Below are 10,548 nucleotides of genomic sequence, written 5' to 3'. Positions count from 1 at the left end.
TGATGAAATAAATATTAATTTAGCAAAAATTTAAAGAAAATAAATTTTTTTTTTTTTGCGTTTGCGTTTGCTTTTGTTTTAAATTTTTCTAGAACTATTTTAGTAACTTTTATTTAGTTAGTAATGTAAATTTTTTATCAATGAATCAGATGTATTTAAACAAATATAATATGCAGTATGTCATTAAAGGCATGAGACATGTATGTATATTATACATGCAGAGTATAGTCGGAATTTGTTGTTAAGAAAAAACATAATATAAACAAATAGCGAATTCGATCTGACTGGAAAGATTCAGTTTCACGACTTCTTTCAGCTTGGCAAATGGTCAAGTAGTCTGTTATTCCTGATAGCTTATTTTCGTCCTAGACTTGCTTAATCTGAAGCGTCCCTTTAGTTTATTGTTTCAACAATGTGCGGAAGTCTTTAACCAATTGTCCGTCTTAAATTTCTATTTCGTGTTACATTTACATATATGTATATATAATATGATTATATATAAAAACAAAATTTTGTAAAGGTTATATTATTTGTGAAATTAATTTGAAGGTATCATCTTAAGATTTTATTTTTTCGTATAGAAGGAATACACATAGTATTGCAATGTTTAAAAGAAAAAGAAAATCCGGATTTTGACACTAGACTGAACTAAAAATTGATTTTATATATCTGATTTTTCAGGTAACCGTTTACCACATGTTACCTTATAATTCAGCACACAATGTTTACTTGATAAAGTTATGAATTTTAAAAAATTATAATAGTGTACTATCTCTCTATTATATAAAAAAGATTTTTGTGATCACCGTGTAAAATTTAATTTTATGTATGATCACCGTGTTATATTTTATTTTAATGGAGTGTAAAAAAAAAAATGACCGTTTTATCAAATTCAAGATTTCAGAAGACTGTAAATATTTTAATCCTAATCAATACTTACCAATACATAATAATCCCTTTAGAAAAATCCTTCTGGTATGAGATTTTACTGGAACATTGTCACCTGTGATGAAAAGTGGGCTTACTGACGAAATACCGGTGATGAATGGCTAGATCGCGGTCAAACTCATTTTCCAGTTGCTGCAAGGGGGCAATTTGAAAAAACCATGCTTTGCGTTTTTTTTTGAATTTTGAAGGCTTTATTTATTACAAATTCCTTTTGTTCCTGGTGGATGCTATATAAATTCTGAACTCCACTACGGACAATTGGAAATATTGTAAGGGAAGTTGTCAGGGCATTATCCTGCTTTGATGAACCGAAAAAGAGTTTTATTCCAACAAGATTATGCTCGTCTTCACACTTCCCGTCGAACCAAAGAAAAGTTAAAAGAACTTCCTGGGTTCGAACTCCTGTCTTGTAGTCCAGACCTCGCACCATCGGATTACTACTTGTTTCGATCCATGGCTCATTGCCTTCAAGGGAAAGAATTTGATAATTTTGTGGAAGTTGAAATTGGGGTTCACGAGTTCTTTGAAAGCCTTCCCAAAGAATATCAGCGTGGGATCGAGGAAATCGCAAATGACGGTGAATAACAATGGACTTGGAATTGTATTTTATATCAAAGAAATATTAATACAAATATTTGGTTGAAAAACGGTCATTTTTTTATATACCCCAATATTTTTTTATTATTTTAATACATACTATTATTATTATTATATGTATCAATCAATAGTCTTAATGTTTACCTCATTTACAAATAGTAATTAAAACAAAACATTTTGCATTATGGACACCTTTTACGAGGGTATCTTTTTGTTTACCGATATAGTAGTTGCAACAACCAGTTGTTGAATGTTTTTTATTCTTCAATACTTTATTCTATTCCTCCTGTCCTTACGTCATGTTATTGATAAGCAACAGTTGTTGTAGAACGCTTACGAGGATAAGTTATACATAAGGGATATTCATGATCTTTCGTTTAACATGTTAAGATGTATTAAAAAAAAAGTTATTATTATGTTAAATGTAGAAATATGTCGTTCTTTTAGCATGTTAAAACGATATAACATTTACCATAGTTGAGAGCCTGATATGCTGAGAATGACGTCATGCAACATACCAGCTAAGTTCCACATTTTGTCTGCTGTAGTTTTGATAGATTAATTGCCTGTTATTAATAGTCATAGTTCGTGTTGTTTTTGTTTGGGACGTTTTTAAACTCCAGTAAAGTAATGGATAAATAAAAAAATAAAGCAATGAAAGAAAAATAAGAGAAAATAGGGAACAAGCGATGTGACAAAGTTGTAGATTTTATTATCTTGTAAAAATTACAAGGTTACAAAACAATTTGCCTGGAGAATCCGCTAGGAGCTATAATATTTAACATATAACATGGACTTTAAATTAGACTGCTTACTTAAATTAGAATCATATACCTATAATATTTAGCATGTTAATTATTTTTTACATTTAACACATCATCATGCCATTATAGTAATGTGTAGATAGTTGGCTGTGCATAGAATGTCATAGAGTTTTTATCTCTCTTCATGTAAATTAAACTATGACAATCTCGCACCCTGTGATAGCATTCGTTAACAATAGCTATAAAAGTTAATACGCGGCGATGAAATGTCTGGATTAAATCATTAGGCCCCGAAATGTATATGGTTTAAAAAGATAAGGTTATGGCTGGAGAAACGGCATGAAGTGTGATGTAACCAAAAATGTGTTAATAAGATAGAAAATTTCAGTTACATGAAAAATCGATACCTCGCTGTAAGAATATATAACTACATAGTATTTTCTAGTGTGTTTAAGAACGTGAAACTTAGAAGCTTATGTATGTGAAAGAAAGAACAGCGTATGATGTTACATTACTGTGCTCAGATGATGGACAGTATGTGAATCAGAAGAACAAATGTGTCATGGTTACAGTCACGAAGAACAAAGATAGTTTTTAACTATTTATTGATCGTCGGACCACAATGTAAGTCTTCCTGAGGTCTAAACTAGAAAGATATAAAGTAGGTAAAAGCAAACTGTTTATTATTGACCATAAACAAACTATTTATTATATTTTGTTTGTAGGAAAGTCTTTTTATATCTCCACCTCTACATCTGTTTTATTTACATGTCACTTTTATACTCTTACATTAGCTTTACATTTTTTGTATCTGTATATTTTAACCCTGACGAAGACCTACACTGTGGGTCAAAACGTCAGCAATTAATAAATTTTTAAAAACCATTTTTGCTCTTAATGAACGGAGCCCCATATAAAATTAAGGTTTTCGAAAATAAAAGTGTGGTCTCAAAAAATATGAGAATTGGAGATCTAAAACAAAATACACATTACAGAATTGAAGGACATATACCTAGTAAAAGGTATTAACAAATTCATAATAAGCAGTTTTTATTTAATTTAATTTTTTTTTTTAAATTGTGTGATATTACATTCTGTCATATATTTATAGATAATGGTAATATGGATTATAGAGCTCATTCACAGCATTTTTGAAATATATAAATTAAATGATAATAAAATAAGAAGAAATAGTAAAGAAAAAAAAATAATTTGAAGTAAAATAATATCTAAAACCTAGTCATTCCTATTTACAATATTTACATTCAACCTGGAGAACTCCGAACAGAGCTCTTCCCCTCATAGTACAAGAGCCGGGAAGAAAAAAAGGCAGTTATCTCACCCCAATTTTTAATTACTTTAATGAAAACTATGTATAATTATTAGTCAAAATTGATGAGTCTGCCAAGTATAGGAAGGGGGGATAAAAAATGGCGGCTGTTTCAAAACCTTAAAAAACATTAATTTTTCATTCGGAGATATCTTAAAACTACCATTAACACTAGAAAACCTAAAAGAACATTATTTAAAGAAGAGTAAATTTGCTGAAATATTAGCCCTAATAGAGCTATTTACGTCTAATAGTTCTCGAGATATAGGTTTTTAAAAAGCAAAATTTCTTAAAAATCTACTGAAAGATTAGTAGTTAATTTATTTTGAGAAATCTATATCTCAGGAACTATGGGACGTACAGATGTCTATTAGCACTCAAATTAAAGCTAGTTTAATGGACTATAAATAAGTGTATGATCTTTACCTTCGTAGGATTAGTAGTTTTCATGATATTTGCTAAAATAAATTGATTTATAGTTGTTCGGACAATAAGTTTGGTTTATGAAAAACTTTATTTCTGAAACCATTGGACGTACAGATGTCTGCTAGCGCTCAAATTAAAGCTTGTTAAATTTACTATAAAATATTTAATAATGTTAATCTTTGTAGGAGTAGTAGTTTTTATGACATTTGACAAAATAAACTCACAAAGTGTAAATTTCTAGCTGTTTGTATAAAATGTTGGATTTTTGAAAAATATATCTCTATATCCATAGAACGCACATATGTCTGCAAACACTCAAAATAAAAGGAAATTAAATTATTATAATGTAGTTTACGACACTTATCTTCGTAGGGGTAGTAGTTTTTATGGTATTCACATATGAATACAAATTTAGCAAATGAAAATTTGTCTGAACAACTATCAATCAATTTTTTTTAGCAAATTTCATGAAAACTATTACTCCTACGAAGATAAAGATAATAAATTACTTTATAGCTCATTAAACAAGCTTTAATCTGAGTGCTAATAGACATCTGTACGTCAATGGGTTTTGAGATATAGGTTTTTCAATATAAATTCACTAACTACTGATCTTTCAATACGTCTCATACAACATTTTTTAGAAATGTTGCTTTTTAAAAAGCTATATCTCGAGAACTATTTAACATAAATAAATCTATTAGGGCTCATATTTTAGCAAATTTGCTCTTCTTTAAATGACGCTATCTTAGGTTTTCTTGTGTTGTTCCTACTTTTTATGATATAGAGCTCCGAATGAAAAATTAATAGTTGTGTCAGGTTTTGAAACAGCCTAAATTAAGTGAAAAGCGGAAGTTGAAGTGTAAAAGTTTGGCCACTTCTTGTTGATCTTCTAACTTGTGAGGAAGAGAATCGAGATGAGCTAATTGACGACTGTCATTACATTATTATTATTGTCATCCATTGCTTTATTAGTTTTAAAAACATCCGAAACAATACTAATACACAATTAAAACAAACTACGAGCAAGTAACCTAACACGACAACAAACAAAATGGTGTAGAACTCAGTTGGTCTGTTGCGTGACGTCATTTACCAGACCTATCAACAGACTCTCAACCATGTTATATATTATTTCGTTTTAACATGGTAAAAGAAGAAAATATTTCTCCATTTAACATAACTTTTTCCATTTAACACGCTTTAACATCTTAAAATAAAAATCATGAGTATCCCTACTATTTTTCTAACTATTGTCTCCTTATGTCATATTTGTATAGTTAACATAAATTTAAAACATTAGCTTATATTAAACATATTCAGTAAACTTTTAAATATTGTTAATCTGAACCAGCTGCAAATTAAAACTTAATTATTAAATAATATTACCTCTGATGAAGATGAAGACAGTGACGAAGATACTTCTTTGATCACGTTGCCATTATCTTCAATTTTAGAAATCTCCATAATTATTATTTCTGGAAAAAAAAATTATATATAAATGCACTAGAAGAAAACTTAATTTACCATGTATATGTAAGTAAAAAAAAATTAATTGAGTCACAGCTCAATATTGTTGGCTCATAAAGTGAATTTTTAACAATATAGTCAATTAAAAAAGAGAGAGATGATTTATTTTTACATCAGTGTTGCTAAAATATGTCACGAACATGAAGCAGATGGTCGGGGTTGCGTTCAAAACGGGACAAATAATAGTTAACAACTATTTGTTTGCTGACGTTTCGCCCCACTTTACAGGGCTTCATCAGGGCTAAAAGAGATACAAAACAACTAAAAAGAGTTAAGGATTATGTAAATATAAGTGAAAAAATGAACAAAAAAAAAAGAAATAAAAATAAGATGGACAATAATAAGTATACATAAAAAATAAATAACATTGACCATTAATTAGATTTAAAATGAACAGGATACGTGATGACACGTAAAAATAGAAACGCAGATGTAAGAGAAATAAAAACAAAAATTGTACACATAAAGAGACGGAAAACTAAAAAAGAAAGAAGACAAAAAAAAAAAAGGTCTAGAAAGAATTAATAAAAAATATAAATATAATGATAAATAGTTGTTAACTATTTTTTGTTCCTTTATGGCCGAACCCCAACCATCTTCATATTCAGAAAAAATAAAAAAAATTTTTTATGGTGATTTTAATTTTATCTTCATTATATCAAAATATTACAAAACGTGTACCGTAACTAAACTCTTCCAACTAAATAGTAAATACATATGTATATATAGTTGACGGTAAAGATTTAAATATATCGTTGTAGCATTTTTTTTCTCTTCCAGTGTCTGCTCTGATTCATTCCATATTTCATTTTCAGCTCATCAAAAATACTGAACTAATCACAAAAATTTTTCAATTTTAAAACTAATAAAATTCAAAACGGGTTTGTAATAAAAATTAAAATAACAGCTAAGCTAGAAAAATAAATAAGCTAGTAAAAATTTAAAGGTTACAAAATTAGACTAAATTCACAAATCTATTAATTTGACTTCTAAATTTTTTAAAACTTGAATTTCACTTGCTAACTGAACAAAATGTACTTGTTTATTAATAAATTTATTCAAATAAGTAATATGGAAGTATAATGTTTTAATGGGCGTAAAAGAAAAAAAAATCGATTTACCAGAAGAACTTGTTTAATTTTTTTTAAATATTTAAAATTTTATACTTTGCCGAATCACAATTCACAAAATAATTAATACATATGCATGGATCTTAGTTGGAACATTTCAATATTTGAAATTACGTTCACAGTCGTTTACAATCCTATTTTTATTTTGACAGCTGGGTTTAGTTTTTTCTGTAAACAAGAATCGTGTTTGCTCAGTCTCCGGTATACATCAATTCACACCTGTCACTCAAGACTGAAGTCCTCCAAGAGAGATTATTGGAGGCCCCTCACCTCCGGATTTTTTTTTACGAGTAGGACCGTACTGAATGGACATTGCACAATAAATAGATAAGTATTGCAGGCAACCTTAAAATACCACAGGTAGTAAAAGGTAATACTCAACATGATTTATTATCTTTCCCATAATAAAGCAACTACTAATTTATTGTTTTTTCTGTTATAGATGGATCGGGGGGGGGGGGGAAAGAGGGTTTATTTTTTATATTAATGCTCAATGGATTGTACATGAGGAGAAAAATATTAGAAACAAATTGTATATATTTTTGCTTGGAGTTTAATTTAATTAGAGCTTGGTGAAGAAGTTCATAAACATGCCGAAAATTGTGAAAAGTTGAAAACGAATTGTTTGTGAAAAACAAAAAGTAGTGCGAAACAGCGCTTAGAAAAAAATGATATTTTGGCAATTGTTATCGGACGAAATCTCGTGGAAAAAAAATCAATAGCCATATTTGATTATTTAATTAATGGGATTGTAACATTTATGGTTTCTAATTATTGCGATTTTGGTAAAAGTTATAATTTTTGCTTTTTTACTACAGTTAGGCACAAAAACAAGCCGCAATTTTGATTTTGAAGAGTGAGAACCAGGTTTGAGAATGAGACTAGGTTTAATTACTAGTCAAAACTGACGAGTCTGCCAAGTATAGGTAGGAGGAATAAAAAATGGTGCCTGTTTCAAAACCTTAAAAAACATTAATTTTTTACTAAATAATTCAAAAATACTATCCAAATTATAGTCTCAAAACATTTATTTCATTCACACGTCCAACGTTTCGGCCAATTCGGCCATCTTCAGGGACAATCTTAATTTACCATGAGACATATCATTTAACCCTTTTAAAAAAACTCCATACAGGCTATTCTGCCCAGGTCAAAATATTTACATCTAATATGTCAAAAATACAATAAATACCTAATAAGTCAAAAACATAAAAAACACAGTCAAATTATTTCTCTTTTACCACAATTTATACACTATACATATACAAGAGTGTATAAATTGTGGTAAAAGAGAAATAATTTGACTGTGTTTTTTATGTTTTTGACTTATTAGGTGTTTATTGTATTTTTGACATATTAGATGTAAATATTTTGACCTGGGCAGAATAGCCTGTATGGAGTTTTTTTAAAAGGGTTAAATGATATGTCTCATGGTAAATTAAGATTGTCCCTGAAGATGGCCGAATTGGCCGAAACGTTGGACGTGTGAATGAAATAAATGTTTTGAGACTATAATTTGGATAGTATTTTTGAATTATTTAGTAAAAAATTGCCAGTCTCAAGAAAGAAATTTAAAGATTATAAATTAATTTTTTATTCGGAGCTCTATATCTTTAATATAAGCCCTAATAGAGATATTTACGTTTAATAGTTCTCGAGATATAGCTTCTTAAAAAGCAACATTTCATAAAAATGTTGTTTGGAACGTACTGAAATATCAGTAGTTAGTGAATTTATTTTGAGAAAACTATAACTCAGAAACTATGTGACGTACAGATGTCTATTAGCACTCAAATTAAAGCTAGTTTAATGAGCTACAATGTAGTTTATGACGTTTATTTTCGTAGCAGTAGTATTTTTCACATTTGCTAAAATAAATTGACTTATAATTGTTCAGACAAATTTTCATTAGCCAAATTTATATTCGCATGTGAATATTATAAAAATTACTACCCCTACGAAGTTAAGTGTCATATACTACTTCATAGTAAGCTAAATTTCCTTTATTTTGAGCGTTTGCAGACATATGTGCGTCCTATGGGTCTAGAGATATATTTTTTCAAAAATCCAACATTTTATACGAACAACTAGAAATTAATATTTTGTGAGTTTATTTTGTCAAATATCATAAAAACTACAACGTCTACAAATATAAACAATATTAACTGTTATATAGTAAATTTAACTAGCTTTAATTTGGGTGCTGACAGACATCTGTACGCCCAATGGCTTCTGAGATAAAGTTTTTCATAGATCAAACTTATAATCAATTTATTTCAGCAAATATCATGAAAACTACTATTCCTACGATGACAAAGGTCATAAACTACTTTTTAGCACATTAAATTAGCTTTAATTTGAGTGCTAATAGACATCTGTACGTCATAGTTCTTGAGATATAGATTTCTCAAAATAAATTAACTAACACTGATATTTCAGTACATTTTTATGATTTTTTTCTTTTTAAAAGGCTATATCTCGAGAACTATTGGACGTAAATAGCTCTATTAGGGCTAATAATTAGATTTTCTAGTTTTGTTGGTAGTTTTTAAGATATAGAGCTCCGAATGAACAATGAAATATGAAAAATTACTGTTTTTTAAGGTTTTGAAACTGCTGCCATTTTTTATTCCTCCTACCTATACTTGGCAGACTCATCAATTTTGATTAATAATTATACCTAGTTTTCATTAAAGTAATAAAAAATTGGAGTGAGATAACTACCTTTTTTCTTCCCGGCTCTTATACTATTACTACGATAAATATTACCCCTGTAAATAAATTCCCATATTTCCCGTTTTTTATTTCTTTATTTATTTTTTTTTTTGGAGAAAAGTTGTTGATACAATCATCTAAAGATGATACTTTGCTTTGTTAAGGCCTGTATTTTTGTTTTTCCAAAAAAAAAATTTATCAAAGAACTGCATACTGTGAGGCTGGTGTTTATTAATTTATGAATTGAAATGCCTTAAAAGTCACACAATGACCATAAACAAATAAAATAAAATCTATGGACCATTCTATTAAAACAAATTCAAATTCCAATTTTTGGTAAGTATAAAGACACAACATTTACATTAGTTCTACTTCATGTGGAAATTTTAATTGAAGTATTCCATAATTATTATGTATTAAATAATGATTAGTGACTATAATTAGGAACGATATTCGACATTTCAGTGGAAAATAAAAATTTCGGATATGACCGCAAGGAATGGCGACAGAGCCAGATAGGAAATGACGAGCGGTGTCCAAGAAGTGAATATTTTTATCCTCGTCTCGACCTCTTCCCCCAGTTCTCCAGATGGCTAATACAAACATAGCCCACTGCATTTATTACAAACTATATTTAAGATTTAGTAGACAAAAAATTAAATAAATGAAAATACATTTAAATTATTTTGTTAAAACTTTTCTACTCACGATTAGTACAAGAGCCGGGGTAGAAAAAAGACAGTCGAATATCATGAAAACTACTACTCCTACGGTGATAAACGTAATATACTACTGTTTAAATAAATAAAATTTTATCCATTTTAGTCTCAAAACATTTTTATTCTATTTATAAGTACGACGTTTCGGCCAATTCGGCCATCCTCAGGCACAATGTCAATACAATTTTAGAACTTTTTTTTTTAATAATTTATTTATTGTTATTTACGTAAATTTGCTGTAAGTGATATTATGACGTGATACAAACATGTGGAGAATCTACCCATTGATAGAACTCCAAAAACATTTCTAAAGGAGAAGATCTCGAGGCCATCTTCTTTTCAGACGCCCAGGAGGATTATTAGGTAGTGAAGGAGAAGCCAGGTTAGAA

At 28.9% G+C, this 10,548-nt stretch overlaps 1 long non-coding RNA gene across 2 annotated transcripts in view; it reads right to left on the bottom strand.

Annotated features, from left to right (window-relative positions):
• LOC136797132 (uncharacterized) overlaps nucleotides 1-10,548 on the bottom strand; it is a 33,385-nt gene that overhangs the window by 3,507 nt on the left and 19,330 nt on the right. For both annotated transcript variants that reach the window (XR_010844977.1, XR_010844976.1), the window contains exon 2: nucleotides 5,455-5,543. This is a non-coding gene — a long non-coding RNA (uncharacterized lncRNA). The remainder of the gene's footprint in view (nucleotides 1-5,454; nucleotides 5,544-10,548) is intronic.

Source organism: Halyomorpha halys, unplaced genomic scaffold (assembly GCF_000696795.3).
Source record: "Halyomorpha halys isolate HHAL.00 unplaced genomic scaffold, Hhal_1.1 Scaffold717.1, whole genome shotgun sequence".
Taxonomy (NCBI): domain Eukaryota; kingdom Metazoa; phylum Arthropoda; class Insecta; order Hemiptera; family Pentatomidae; genus Halyomorpha; species Halyomorpha halys.
Note: the sequence above shows the minus strand (reverse complement) of the source record. Positions and strands in the feature narration are given on the sequence as shown.